This window comes from Bos mutus, chromosome 17 (assembly GCF_027580195.1).
Source record: "Bos mutus isolate GX-2022 chromosome 17, NWIPB_WYAK_1.1, whole genome shotgun sequence".
NCBI classification, from domain to species: domain Eukaryota; kingdom Metazoa; phylum Chordata; class Mammalia; order Artiodactyla; family Bovidae; genus Bos; species Bos mutus.
This window is the reverse complement of record NC_091633.1, coordinates 52,428,901-52,444,804: the sequence shown is the minus strand read 5'-3', so window position 1 is coordinate 52,444,804 and position 15,904 is coordinate 52,428,901.

Here is a 15,904-nt window from a genome sequence, read left to right as displayed (position 1 = left end):
CTGGGAAAGATTGAGGGCAGGAGGAGAAAGGGGAAAAAGAGGGTACGATGGTTGGATGGCATCATTGATTCAATGGACGTGAGTTTGAGCAAACTCCAGGAGATGGTGAAGGACAGGGAAGTCTGGAGTGCTGCAGTTCATGGGGTCACAAAGAGTTGGATGCAACTGAGTGACTGAACAACAATCATAGACTGGACACTGAACCTTATGATGTGTATCTTGGAGAGCAGTAGGCCAGGAAAGTACACATATACTCACATTTATGCTAAAAATAGATATCACCTAAGAAAGAAAACTAAGAGATTTATTGGGAGAAAGAGAGAAGGAAGAATCAAGAGAAAGAAGGAAAGGGTATAGTAAATGAGGTTTTGAAAAAGAAGGCAGAAATAGATCCAAAAAGTAGAAAATAACTGCTGATAAAGGATGATACACTGAAGGAGCTGAAGGAACCATGACACCAGAATTATTTGAGAGACTTGTATTGCTCGAATTTATATGGTATGGGATTGGTCACACTGTGTCTCTTCTTCTGGAGATTCATCACTTTTGAAAAGTAAGTTCCTTTCCTTTCAGTCTTTGTACTCTGGCACTTTGATGTCTCCACACTAGGTCTGTACTGACAGATTTTTTTGTGCAGAAAATAGCACTAATTTTCCTTTCTATATATAACTGTGTGAATGTATGTGATGATAAGAAAAAGAAAGTGAGGGTTAGGTGCTACTTTTTTTTTTTTAACATATCCTTTAAAAATAATAATTACTTAAAGTCAATTTCTATAGTTTATAATGGTTTGAGCGCTGTTTTCTAAATGCTCAAATTTGGTATGCAGCTTTATGACAGGAAGTTGGCCTCCAGAGCAAGAATGTATGTAAACAAAGAACTGTGGCTCACAGGAAGGTTTAGTTAAATCATATCCCGGAGGCTGCTCCCACTCTGAGCTTCTTTCTGTATCTTGATTATTTGCAGATGCTTCTCGAAGCTAGAGATGAAACCCAATAGTTTACCTCCCTAAAACTCCAAAAGCTGTTCACAGTAAGCTCAGAGTGTCAACCAGCTAAACCAAACAATGGGAAGGAAGTAAGAAACTTAATGCCATCCTGCTTCAAGATGCAGGAAGTACTTTTTTCTCCCTCGGGAATCAAGCTTCAACATTGAACTTTGGAAAGAGAGAAGCAAAAAGTCAAATAATACAACTGCCTGGAATTATCACCCCAAACATGAAGGGTTAAAAGTTATAGTTGTTTGGTCCTTTGACATGATTATAAAATCACATGCCTGCTGAGCTTCAAATGCTATTGTCTTGCCAGAAGTGCATAGCTCTGCCTTTCTTGGCTGTAAAAATGCTAAGATGCCAAGGGCTACAAATTGTCTTATATAAAGCCACGGAAACTTTATAGAATAAAATAGATGGAGAAGAAGGGGGGAAAAAAAAGGAGGCATTATTGTCTGTCTTAGAAAGTCTGTCTGCATGAGTAAAAGATTTCCTGATTCCTGCCATGCTATCTAATCTAAAGATGTAACCCAATTCTTCTGGAAACTAGGGGCTGCTTTCTTTTCCCTGAGCAATTAGGGAAAATGGCAAGAAGGCAAATCTGGTATGACGTTCTTGGAAATCTGCTGTCTGTAATGCTTTCTGCTAATGGTACAGTACAGAAATGAACTGAGAAAGGTCTTGCAGAGGGAGTCATTGTCGAGGACCACCACACACCTCCCCCAGCAGTTCCCATTTCCCAAAGAATATGGGAGATGGAACCTGAAGTTACCCACAGGCCCTAGGATTAATCCTCAAACAGATGCAGTTGGGCTCGGTGGTTTTGCTGAGATTGCTGCCGAGAGGTTCACCATTGGAAACCCCTACCTTCTGGGGTTCAACTGGAGAGCGTAGACTCTCAGGGAATTACGAGTGCCTCAGGGCACCGCTCTTAAGTGAGGTTCCATCCATCTGCATTGACGCTGTGGATAAAGTGCTGGAACAGTGGGCCTGCACAGTGCCCTGGGAGGCAGTCTGGAGGGTGGCAGCTGTCACGTGAGTAAGGATCTGTGTTTGCATTCTCCTCTTCCACCCACCAGTACCTGAAAAGCCAGCATCACGAAAAGTGAGTAAGAAGTAGTAGAAGAGCCGCATGAAACCCCCTTGTGTGGTAGCCATTAGAACTTCAGCTTATACTCACCTGGGGGTAAGGAAAGAATTTTTTAGAAAATGAAATAAAGTTTTAAATAAGGATGAGTCATATAGACCAAGAGGAGACTAAGTAACTGAAAGCAGCTGAAAAACAGTGAAACTGGGCCAAAGAATTGTTAACAAATGTGGCTTTTAGCCAGCAAGAATATGAGCCTCAATTTTACAAAGATGTGGGCAGTCACTGAACAAAATAAACTGGTTTCATGTTTACAACTTGGTCATTTAAGATTGCTCAACAAACCCATTATATATGATAGTTCAGTTTTGGAGTGAATCTATTTGACTTAAGCAATTATGGAATCTCATTTTCACAGTTCCTACTTATTGACACTGAAAATAGTGAGCTCTTTATTCACAGGTAGGTAGTGCATTTCTAGGTCTTGATATTTCCTGAATCTTTGAGGAAAAAAAGATGGGATATTATTTTTTAAAGAAAACCTGTTGCCTTTCTGACTGTTAAAATGTTCAAAACCTCCCAAGGCTTTGGGTTTATTGACAGTTAAGACCTCTAACTCTACCACATGTAAATTTCCTTCAGTTTCCATGAACAGTTGCCTGGTACATGTACGCTCAGGTATGCACGTGCACACACACACACTCTCATCTCACAGATGTACACAGGTTTAATTCTAGCTCTATTTCATACTGATATGGTCTTTATATTGCAACGAGGGGAAGACACACTTGGTATCATGTCACTTGACTATAGTAAGAAGTGGTCTGATCTGGCTTCAGGTACCTTTTCTCAATGAAGAAAAAACTTCACAAGAAGCTTAGCAGTTACTACTTCCTCATTGAGAAATATGAAAAAATGGTGAATTATTATAATCATATGAAAAAGAGCTAATGAGATTGAACAGAATTACTGAGTTAAAGTTTTAACCCCAAAACACACCATGTTGAAACTGAGACTTAGGGAGAAATTACTTTGCTGGGTCATCCAGTTAGCTGCAAATTAGATTAGATTCCTATTTTTTCACCTTCTCCCATCTTTTAGCCACCAGATCATTTCTTTTATGGCTTTGTACTGGTTTTGGATATTTAAGAATAGTAGGAGGCACTCTGAGAAAAGAATAGTATGATGTTAAATATATAGATACAGAGAAGGTAATTATAATTTATAGTGACTTTAGTGGGAGAGGGTTCACACTGGGGCACCCTGGGAAAAGTACCTGGAGAAATAGAATTTAAACTAAGGATCACTCCCTAAATATAATTTAGGAAAGAAGCTGGAGTCACTGTGAATTCTTGAAAAACGTTTTTCTCTGGAATCAGTAATGTGGCAGCAAGCATTCTAAGTCCGGAGGCTGGAGCTTCATTGAACAGTGAAGACTAGAAATGCTATTTGGGTCATCAGCATAGAGGAAATATTTAGAGCTATGAAAATTTATGAACTCTCCAAGGGCATGAACTTAAAAGGTCATTGGTAAATACAGAGTCTTGTAGAAATTTAGACATATGGGCCAGTAAGAGGAAGAGAAGAAATCAAAAGAGATAGCTTAGGAAAAAAATGTTGGAAAGGGATTCAGTTTCATGGAGTATCAGAATAACACATAAAAAGGCAACTTCAGGGAGGAAGTCATCTATTAAGTAGAAAATAAGAAGAATTAAAATAGATATTGGATTATTGTAAAAAGAAAAGTCTGAGTTCCCAAACTCTATTTTTAGTAAACACTTTTCCAATCACTTTAAAGACTTCAATAAAGAAAAGAATAAATTAATAATTTAACAGTTATGGAGCAACTATAATGTGCTAGGCATATTCCATTGATGCTTTTCATATTCAGTTCAGTCACTCAGTTGTGTCTGACTCTTTGCAATCCCATGAATCGCAGCACACCAGGCCTCCCTGTCCATCAACAACTCCTGGAGTTCACTCAGACTCACGTCCATCGAGTCAGTGATGCCATCCAGCCATCTTATCCTCTGCCGTCCCCTTCTCCTCCTGCCCATAATCCCTCCCAGCATCAGAGTCTTTTCCAATGAGTCAATTCTTTGCAGGAGGTGGTCAAAGTACTGGAGTTTCAGCTTTAGCATCATTCCTTCCAAAGAAATCCCAGGGCTGATCTCCTTCAGAATGGACTGGTTGCATCTCCTTGCAGTCCAAGGGACTCTCAAGAGTCTTCTCCAACACCACAGTTCAAAAGCATCAATTCTTCGGCACTCAGCCTTCTTCACAGTCCAACTCTCACATCCATACATGACCACTGGAAAAACCAGCCTTGACTAGACAGACCTTTGTTGGCAAAGTAATGTCTCTGCTTTTGAATATGCTATCTAGGTTGGTCATAACTTTCCTTCCAAGGAGTAAGCGTCTTTTAATTTCATGGCTGCAATCACCATCTGCAGTGATTTTGGAGCCCAAAACAATAAAGTCTGACACTGTTTCCACTGTTTCCTCATCTATTTCCCATGAAGTGATGGGACCAGATGCCATGATCTTCGTTTTCTGAATGCTGAGCTTTAAGCCAACTTTTTCACTCTCCTCTTTCACTTTCATCAAGAGGCTCTTTAGTTCCTCTTCACTTTCTGCCATAAGGGTGGTATCATCTGCATATCTGAGGTTATTGATATTTCACCTGGCAATCTTGATTCCAGCTTGTGCTTCTTCCAGCCCAGCATTTCTCATGATGTACTCTGCATATTACTTATGACTAACACCTTGGAACACTCATTCAGCCTTAACTTTTAATGGCATGTTTATCTCTAGTAAGTATAAACACTCCTATTCAAATTATTCAGTAATACTGTGATCTCTTTGGATTATTTGCTGTAGAAAACCCTTAGACAAAATGATCATATAAGATTTTCATCTATAGGACTATATTTTGGCTCCAGTTGGAAAAACATACTTAAAGCTCTTTATGAAACTCCTGTTAATTACTTGGAAGAACAATCACTGTGGCTTCAAATAAGGTTTTTCATTTTATTTCATATTTTAATTTCATTTTATATTTATAGTAAGAATTTCATAATAAGAACCTTTTCTGTCTGTCTCCTATAATTTCATATTCAGTTTGGTAAGATATGACAGGCCAGTAGGATAAGTACCAAGAATATCCCTTTAACCCCTGGAGCAAATACCTCTATGCAATGGATGCTTCTTAATCTCTAGGTCATTGTTCTCAAGAGACACCAAAATTCTTTCAGAAAGGAAAGGATAAAAACAAGGTTTTAGATCGTACAGAAAGGAGAATTTTAATATAACTAAAATTATTTTACTAAAATTGTCTTCTAATCCAGACTTTATTAGACTTAGGCCAGGTTTCTATGCTTAGGGATGTTCACTTCACTTATTTATTCCACAAATAGTTATTAAGCAATGGCAGAAAGTAAAGAGGAACTAAAGAGACTCTTGATGAGGGTGAAAGAGGAGAGTGAAAAGCTGGCTTAAAACTCAAGATTCAAAGAACTAAAATCATGGTATCCAGTCCCATCAACTCATTGCAAATAGAAGCAGAAAAAATGGAAGCAGGGACACACTGTATTTTCCTGGGCTCCAAAATCACAGCAGACAGTGACTGCAGCCATGAAATTAAAAGACGCTTGCTCCTTGGAAGCAAACCCAGACTGCATACTAAAAACCAGATTTATCACTTTGCTGACAAAGGTCCATTTAGTCAAAGCTATGGTTTTTCCAGTAGTCACGTAAGGATATGAGAGTTGGACCATAAAGAAGGCTGGATGCTGAATTGATGCTTTTGAATTCTGGTGCTAGAGAAGACTCTTGACAGTCACTTGGACTGCAAAGAGATCAAACTGGGCAGTCCTAAGGGAAATAAACCCTGAATATTCATTGGAAGGACTGATGCTAAAGCTGAAGCTCCAATACTTTGGCCACCTAATGAAAGAGCCAACTCACTGGAAAAGACCCTGATGCTGGGAAAGACTGAAGGCAAAAGGAGAAGGGGGTGGCAGAGGATGAGATTGTTGGATAGCATCACCTACTCAATGAACACGAATCTGAGCAAACTCTAGCAGATAGTGAAGGACAGGGGAGCCTGGCGTTCTGCAATCCACGGGGTCGCAAAGAGTTCGACAGGACTTAGCCACTGAACAACAACCATAAACACACAAAAAATCTAGGTGCTAGGTGATGGAGCTAAAGCAAAAAACAAAAAAGACAAGGTTAGTGTGTGTTTGTCTTATTTTCTAATATATATAGTTATATAAGGGCTTCCCTGGTAGACTTTATTTTGGGGGGCTCCCAAATCACTGCAGATGGTGACTGCAGCCATGAAATTAAAAGACGCTTACTCCTTAGAAGAAAAGTTATGACCAACCTAGATAGCATATTCAAAAGCAGAGACATTACTTTGCCAACAAAGGTCCGTCTAGTCCAGGCTATGGTTTTTCCAGTGGTCATGTATGGATGTAAGAGTTGGACTGTGAAGAAAGCTGAGTGCCGAAGAATTGATGCTTTTGAACTGTGGTGTTGGTGAAGACTCTTGAGAGTCCCTTGGATTGCAAGGAGATGCAACCAGTCCATTCTGAAGGAGATCAGCCCTGGGATTTCTTTGGAAGGAATGATGCTAAAGCTGAAACTCCAGTACTTTGACCACCTCATGTGAAGAGTTGACTCACTGGAAAAGACTGATGCTGGGAGGGATTGGGAGCAGGAGGAGAAGGGGACGACAGAGAACGAGATGGCTGGATGGCATCACTGACTCGATGGACGTGAGTCTGAGTGAACTCCGGGAGTTGTTGATGGACAGGGAGGCCTGGCGTGCTGCGATTCATGGGGTTGCAGAGTCGGACACGACTGAGTGACTGAACTGAACTGGTAGCTCACTGGTACAGAATCCACCTGCAATGTAGGAGATGCAGAGACACGAGTTCGATCCCTGGGTCAGTAAGATACCCTGGAGGAGGAAATGTCAACCCACTCAAGTAATCTTGCCTGGAAAATCCCATGGACAGATGAACTTGGTGGGTTACAGTCCACAGGGTCGCGAAAGAGTCAGACATGACTAAGAGAAGAAACAACAAGTGTTACATAATAAATGAGTAATTAGTGTTGGGTATTCTGACATGCTGTAAAGAAAAATAAAGATAAGGAAGAAAAAAGTGAAGAAGTATGCATATGAGGGATGGAGCTAGGTGATGACATTATATACATGGAAATGGATATCGGAGCTGGACCTCAAATAAGAAACTGAGTAATGCAACTACCTATAGGAAAGACGTTCCATAGGGAAGAAATACAAAAGCACTGCCCAGAAAGAGGATGAATTAGGGGCATGGCTGAGAAACAAGAGATAGGGATAAATATAGCTAGAGAGGTACCATTTTTAAATTATCAGATCATTAGGGGTTGGTCATTAATTGGGCTTTTATTCTAAGGGAGATGGAAAAACACCCTAGGGTTTTACACAAGGAAGTGATACTATCTGATTTTATCTCTTAAAAGTCAGACAGCTACCTTGTGTAAAGTGAAGTGAAGCGGGAGAGGAGGGAAAGGAGAAGAATCCATTAAAGAGGCTGTTACAGATGTACAGGAGAGAGTAAACTGGACCAAGATGGTAGTTTATAAAGGACATAAGTGGTCCAAGTCAAGCTGCACAATATAATCAGTAGAAAGTTGAAAGTGCAAGCCTTTTTTTTTTTTTTGAGCAGATTTTATTACAAATAAGAGAACAGTTTTTACTTCAGTGTGGTGGTGATTGAAGCAAAGCAAAAAAAAGAGCTAGAATCAAAAAAATTTTTAAAAGATCCATATCATGTGAGCATCAGTCAACAGAAAGAAAACCAGTTATTAAAAAAGGTAAAACATTTTCCTTACTTTGATACTAATCAGATAAAAATCACAGGAATTCAGATGATAAAAAAAAAAAACAGTAGTACCAGAACTTCTGGATTTTGCAAACCTTAAATAAAGGACTAATATTGTCATTTCCTCTTTTATTCATCAACTAAACGTATTTTAAAAACAATAGCTGAATAAACAAACTAAAAATACAACCCACAGAATGGGAGAAAATATTTGCAAATGAAATGACTGTTAAGCGATTAATCTCTAAAATATACAAACAGCTCATGCAACTCAGTATCAAAAAAAACCAACAACCCAATCAAAAAATGAGCAGATCTAAATAGACATTTTTCCAAAGAAGAAATACAGAGGCACATGAAAATATGCTTCAGATCAGATCAGATCAGTTGCTCAGTCATGTCCGACTCTTTGCAACCCCATGAATCGCAGCACACCAGGCCTCCCTGTCCATCACCAACTCCCAGAGTTCACTCAGACTCACGTCCACCGAGTCAGTGATGCCATCCAGCCATCTCATTCTCTGTCGTCCCCTTCTCCTCTTGCCCCCAATCCCTCCCAGCATCAGAGTCTTTTCCAATGAGTCAACTCTTTGCAGGAGGTGGTCAAAGTACTGGAGTTTCAGCTTTAGCATCATTCCTTCCAAAGAAATCCCAGGGCTGATCTCCTTCAGAATGGACTGGTTGCATCTCCTTGCAGTCCAAGGGACTCTCAAGAGTCTTCTCCAACACCACAGTTCAAAAGCATCAATTCTTCGGCACTCAGCTTTCTTCACAGTCCAACTCTCACATTCATACATGACCACTGGAAAAACCATAGCCTTGACTAGACGAACCTTTGTTGGCAAAGTAATGTCTCTGCTTTTGAATATGCTATCTAACATGCTTAACATTGCTTAATGTTAAGCAATGTTTAACATGCTTAACATTGCTAATTATCAGAGAAATGCAAATCAAAACTACAATGTTGGATCACTTCACACCAGTCAGAAAGACCATCATCAAAAAAACTAAAAACAATAAATGCTGGAGAGGGTGTGGAGAAAAAAGCCTCTTACACTGTTGGTGGGAACTTAAATTGATACAGTGACTATGGAGAACAGTATGGAGGTTCCTTAAAAAAAAATAGAGCTACCATATGATCTAGCAGTCCTGCTGCTGGGCATATATATATATATATCAAGAGAAAATCATAATTCAAAAATATACATGCATCTCTATGTCTACTGCAGCATTATTTACAATAGCCAGGACATGGAAACAACCGAAATGTCCATTGATGGAGGAATGGATAAAGAAGTGGTACTTATACACAGTAGAATGTTATTCAGTCATAAAAAGAATGGAATGATGCCATTTGAAGTGACAGGGATGGAGTAAGTCGGAGAATGACAAATAGAATGAAGTAAGTCAGAGAAAGACAAATATATGATATTGCTTATATGTGGAATCTTAAAAAATGGTAGAAATGAACCTATTTACAAAACAGAGACAGAGTCACAGATGTAGAAGACAGACATGGTTATCAAGGGAGAGAGGAATAAACTGGGAGATTGGAATTGACATGTACAGACTACGATAGATAAAATAAATAAAAAGGAATTATACAGCACAGGGAACTCCACCTAGTACTCTTTAATGACCTACATGGGAACAGAATCTAAAAAAAGGGGGATATATGCATATGTATAACTGATTCACTTTGCTATATAGCAGAAACACAATATTGTAAATCAACTATACTCCAATAAAAAATAATTAAAAATAACAAAAAATAAAATAGCAAAAATATCCTCTCTTCTAATGTGCATTTAATCACATTTTACCTTTATTATAAACTTGATTAACTACTTCTTGCTATTCATTGACATTCAATGACAAAATTTCATTGAAAAATGAAAGCTTCATGAATAGGCTGCCAACACCATCACATCTTCTAAAGACTGACAACAGATTTCAAGATCACATAGCATAATATTAATTTTGAAGTCAGTTTAGTACTTGCAGTGTAACTCGGTTTTGTTTTTATACCATTTTGATACCAAAATTAGGGTTGCCAGATAAAGTACATCTATTACATTTCAATTTCAGACAAATAATTTTTCAGTATAATGTGCTTCAAACATTTCATAGGACATACTTATAGTAAAAAAAAAAAAATATTTGTAATTAACTTGAAATTGAAATTGAAGTAAATGTTCATGACTTCCCTGGTGGCTCAGTCAGTAAAGCGTCTGCTTACAATGTGGGAGACCCAGGTTCGATCCCTGGGTTGGGAAGATCCTCTGGAGAAGAAAATGGCAACCCACTCCAGTACTCTTGCCTGGAAAATCCCGTGGACGGAGGAGCCTGGTGGGCTATAGTCCATGGGGTCGCAAAGAGTCAGACAAGACTGAGCGACTAACTTTCTACATTTTCATTTGCCAAATCTTTCAACCCTGACCCAAATTCCTCCAGAAGTTCCTATGTACATTTTCCTTTGTATTTTACACTGAAGTACCTACTATTAAAATGTATGTATATTGTCACCAAGAATATCATTGGTACATAATAATTTTCAGACTTATAAACGAGCATTTTTTAGTTCCTATACCAATCTCAATTTCCTTATAAGGATTTTTAGTTATAAAAAATGCAGCTTATGTGCTAAAATAGAAACAATATAACTTCTAATAACTGTCAGTGAAAGGTGCAATGCTTATGATATTGATGTGTTTATATATGTATTGACTCGTTTGAAGTAAAGTGCTTAAAGGAAAAGCATCCTTAATTCTTTTCTTTTTTTTCCAAAGGGAATTTATTACCTTCAATCGTTTGACCAAGCTTGTAAATGCAATAATACATTCTCTTTCTCCTTGGATTCTATGTACATATCATACACCTCCTGCAAGGCATGAAGTGACTAGACGCATATCTGTAAATAATTGGGATGAAGTGAGTTTTCCTCACTTGTGTACACATGATTGTCCTGCTACTGCCCTTGGTATTGCTTTGACTATTTTGCTTCCTCCCATTAAATGTTAATACAATGCATCATTTGGTGGTATTTCTAGCTAATGGATAGCAAGAGACTTATGATCCTTATAAAGAAATGTTTCCAATCCAAATCTACATCTGCTTTTTTTATGTCTCAATCTGTTTGCTATTTTTTAATGGCATCTTGGATGAACTTTATATAGAGGCAATCTATACTTCCATTGAAGCTTTTTAAAGGGCTTTTTTTTTTCTTTTGTAGGAAAGAAGAAAGACCATTCTTTAAATTATACTTTTCATCAATCCGAAATAGGCAGAGAGTCTGGACGTCTTTGAAAAGAGAGATACACAGAGTAAGGAAATGAGAGAGAGACCTTGTTTCCTTGTAATTTGCAAATGTAATTATCCTGAACATGGAGGAGGAAGCTGAAGCAGCTGGCATGGATTTTGACAACCACATTTAAATTGTTTATAAGAAACCCTCTCTAGTAAGCCAGGGGTATTCCAGATGCAAGCAGAGACTGTGGTGTCTGAAATCTCAGAGAAAAACAAAAACCAAAAATCTGGGTATGCTTGGAGAGTGTGTGGTAGGATTTATAAAAACCATTTATAAACAGAATGACCATCAGACAAGTCAAGGCTGGGCCTCTTGACCGAGCACTGAGTCTCTGTATCACTTTCAAGATGTGGAACTCCTATTTCAAACTAATTAGAAGGAACTCCATAGAGAAAAGGCCCAAATAGAGCAACTCAAAAAGAAAACAGTAGGGACTTACCTGGCAGTCCAATAGTTAAGACTCTGCACTCCTAATGCAGGGTGCCCTTGTATGAGTCCTGATCACCAAACTAGATCCCATGTGTCTAAACTAATGAGCCTCCACACCCCAAGTAACCAGACCTCACGATGCAAGGAAAATTTGGCACAGCCAAAAACAAACAAAAAGTAATATACACATTTCCAATATTTTTATTCAGGATTTCAGTAAGACAGTAAAGGAGTTTTATGCAAGTAATGTGCCCTAGAATTTCAACACCAACATGAAAAATTCATACTTCTAATCCTCCAGAATAAATAGCTTTTGATTTGAAAGGTAAAGACTGTAATTTATGGCTTTGTAGTACAAAGAGATTTAGTATGTTTCTATAGCATCTTTGCCATTTTAGGAGCTTCTGATTTCCCAGTTCAGATTCTCCTGAAGAAATAGAAGACTATGAAGAAGAAAATGTATTATGAGGCAAGGTTGTGCAATAGAGCGGGCCACACTGGGGCTTCCAGGTACTCATTCATGTATGCGTTGCATGTATATGTTGAGTGTCTACTCCAGACAAGACCCACTGACAGAAGTTGGTGATGTCACACCTGCCTCCATGGAGTTCTTCATCTTAGGGCTGAACATGAGTGGGTCCAGTTCACAGACCGTGTGATCTTGTGCAGTTTCAACTTACTCAACTTCAGCCTGTTTCTCCCACTAAAAATAACACCAAAGCAAATATACAAACTTTACCTCAGATAATGTTTATCTTTTTTCAGTTTTCAAATATTATCTCTATTAGTATGTACTTCTCACCCAATAAAATTCAGAGTTTTTTTGTGAGGACCTTTCACAAATGGATACAGTACCATAACCACCAGCATCAGTGTGATTTAGAACATTTGCATAGTGGTAAAGAATCTACTTGCCAATGCAGGAGACTCAGGTTCCATCCCTGGTTTGGGAGGATCCCCTGGAATAGAAAATGGCAACTCACTCCAGTATTCTTGCTTAAAAACTTCCATGGACAGAGGATCCTGGTGGACTATAGTCCATGGGGTCACAAAGAGTTGGAAGGCAATGGCACCCCACTCCAGTACTCTTGCCTGGAAAATCCCATGGATGGAGGAGCCTGGTAGGCTGCAGTCCATGGGGTCGCTAAGGGTCGGACATGACTGAAGCGACTTCACTTTCACTTTTCACTTTCATGCATTGGAGAAGGAAATGGCAGCCCACTCCAGTGTTCTTGCCTGGAGAATCCCAGGGATGGGGGAGCCTGGTGGGCTGCCGTCTTTGGGGTCACACAGAGTCAGACATGACTGAAGCGACTTACCAGCAGCAGCAGCAACCATACACACACACAAATTTCTGTTGGGTCACTCTGCAGCCATTCCCTCTCGGAAGCCCAGCCTCTGACAAACTCAGATCTTGCTCTTGTATCTGATCACTACAGCTTTGTCTTTTAAGATTTCATGAATAAAAGCAACCATACATCACATTCTCTTTAGGGTCTGGCTTCTTTCACTTAGAACTTTTAGAATTACCATTGTTTGGGATATCAATAACATTTCACATATGGACCTTATGTGTTGTTTAGATAATTAAGTGTTTATAGTAGAGGCTGGTGAGAAGCTCCTGATTTATGGAAATCATTGCATGTGTGGCAACTATAAATTATTAAATGATTCTGACTCAGACTTTATTTTCTGTTGAGACATAAGGAATAATATCACATTCAAGAAATAATCATTTTGGCTAATGCTCCAGTTATAAATATAAAAAGAAACTGGAAAATTTAGATATTATCTAGAAAAATTGAAGCTTCCTTTGATTCAATTAGTGAACATGTTCTTTAGACTGATTTATCAAGTTATATTGTCTCAATTCTATTTTCACTCTGTATGTGTAGATAAGGTCACACTTAAAAATATATAATCTCCAAGGGTCAGTCTTTATTGTCGCAGACATGACAATTTATGTTGTTGCAACTCTAGCAATCAGAGTCTCTTAATGGCATCATAAAACTTGACACACCATTTTTTTTCCCTACAGGGGAGAAAATTAGGAGGTTCAATTTCAATATAGAAATGGCACTCAGAAAAGTGATCACAGATAAATCTCAAAACTATTTTCAGAAAGAGGTTTCATTTTCTATGTCTTGTACACTAAAAGTATGTCTCTGAAATTAACTCATTTTTTATATGTGATCACAATCCAAACCATGTTACAAATTCTATAAATCTTCTACAAGCCTTCTAATGCCTGGAATTAGAAAGCTATATTTTGGAGGTAGCTTGACCTATGATATTTTACTAATTCAAAAGAGAATGTGTGCTAAGAACTTGAAATTTGAGTTTCACTTCTGCTTCTGAGAACTGGTGATCAGGATTTGCAGTTTGCAACTTCAGTGCTTAAATGAATCCAGGATTTATTATTGAGATCCGTATACTGCCTATAAATGCAACCCTAGGCTGCTTGCTACTTACACTTAAATATGACTTAGCTGAAAACAGCTTAATCAGAACTTGTGGAAATGCCATCACTCTCTGTACATAAAAGATATACTCCATCATATAGTCTACTTATACCTGAAACATTATTCTGCAGGTTACTTTTACTATGACTGTGTTATTGATTATCAGAAGTTTTAAACCAAATTTTGATTTTAACACTTTGTATGCTATTGCTTGACTGAAGACAGTCAATCATTAGTGTGTACCAGCTACAGCATTCCTGGAGGGGCTGTATTAATGCACCCAAGTCCTCTTTTAATCACACACTCCTCAGTGTAACAAAGGAAGAGAGGGTTATCAGTAGGCTAAGGGCTGACATTTGTATCAAGGAAGAAAGAAGCCAGTGTTCAATTGTATTCCAATATACATCCATATCACCTATTTGAAAAGTGACTGTTAATGAGTTTGTAATTAAATGCTTGGAACCGTGGTGATGGTAGTTTAGTCACTAAGTTGTCTCCGACTCTTGCTACCCCACGGACTATAGCCCGTCAGGCTCCTCTGTCCATGGAATGTGTTGCCATTTCCTTCTCCAGGAGATCTTCCCCACCAGGGATAAAACTTGGGTCTCCTGCATTGCAGACAGATTCTTTATTGACTGAGCCACCAAGGGAAGCTCAGTTGGTTCATATGAAATAAAATCTTCCTCACTCTTCAACACTACAGTGAGGAAATGCCAGAAAAACTTCACTGTGACACTATCTTTAGGAACCAACAAGAACTCATAGTGATGGTGGTTTTTGTTTTTCATATAGTTTATTTTTAATATAAACTTCTTTTTGGCTCAGTTTGTGGATGATGGAGGTGAGTTGTGAATTGTGAACTCCAGAAAGGCAGACAGAGGCGGAGACAAAATAATGAAGAGTCATAGATCTTGTCTCTATAGCACAAATTATCCCCATAAAGTAAAGCTCTTTGAGATGGCTTGCTGGGATGCATTTAATTAACAAAATAGCCTGCCTGTTCCCAAAGAAATTTTTTATAAAAGCATATTGCATTTTGGCATCACCATATTTTCTGCAGTAAGACTTCACATCTCATTTCCTTGTCTTCTTTGTGTCTCACACAGGATACATTTCTTAGGGAATTTCTATAACCAGTGGTCTGAAAAATTTTTTTTCCCCTGTGACTAGTAAGAAAAAAATATATTTTATTGCAACTACATGTATACATTGAGACTTAAATATATAGTTATAACTTAAAAGGTAAAAACTTTTATAAAATTTTACTTACCCTTACCATGAATAATACACCTTGCTATTTTTTTAGTCTGTTCTATTTAATTTTATTTAAAAAAATGTCTTTATGATCTACCATGTTGATCTCACTACCACTAATGGTTTGCCAATCACATATTGGAAAACTCTGATATGTTTGTATTCTACAATGGCTTGGTAGGTTGTATGTATGCCTGCAAAAGTTGAATTTCAATTTTTAATACAGTCTCTGCATAGTATAAAACTCTGCTCTTAAGCAAAAATAAATTCTTAATTTTACTTTTTGTCATAATGAACACATTTTTTTCATTCTGTTCTTACATGTACTATCATGAGTGTAGGAATTAGGAGGCCTGGTTTCTAGTTTTTGCCCTTCTGAAAATGAGCAATAAGTCCTTAGCCCTTATTTCACCTGAAGGAGCCTAAAGAATTAGGGTTTAGACCTAAAAGAGCCTCTCTCTGTATGTATATAAATATTGTATGTGTATATATATATAT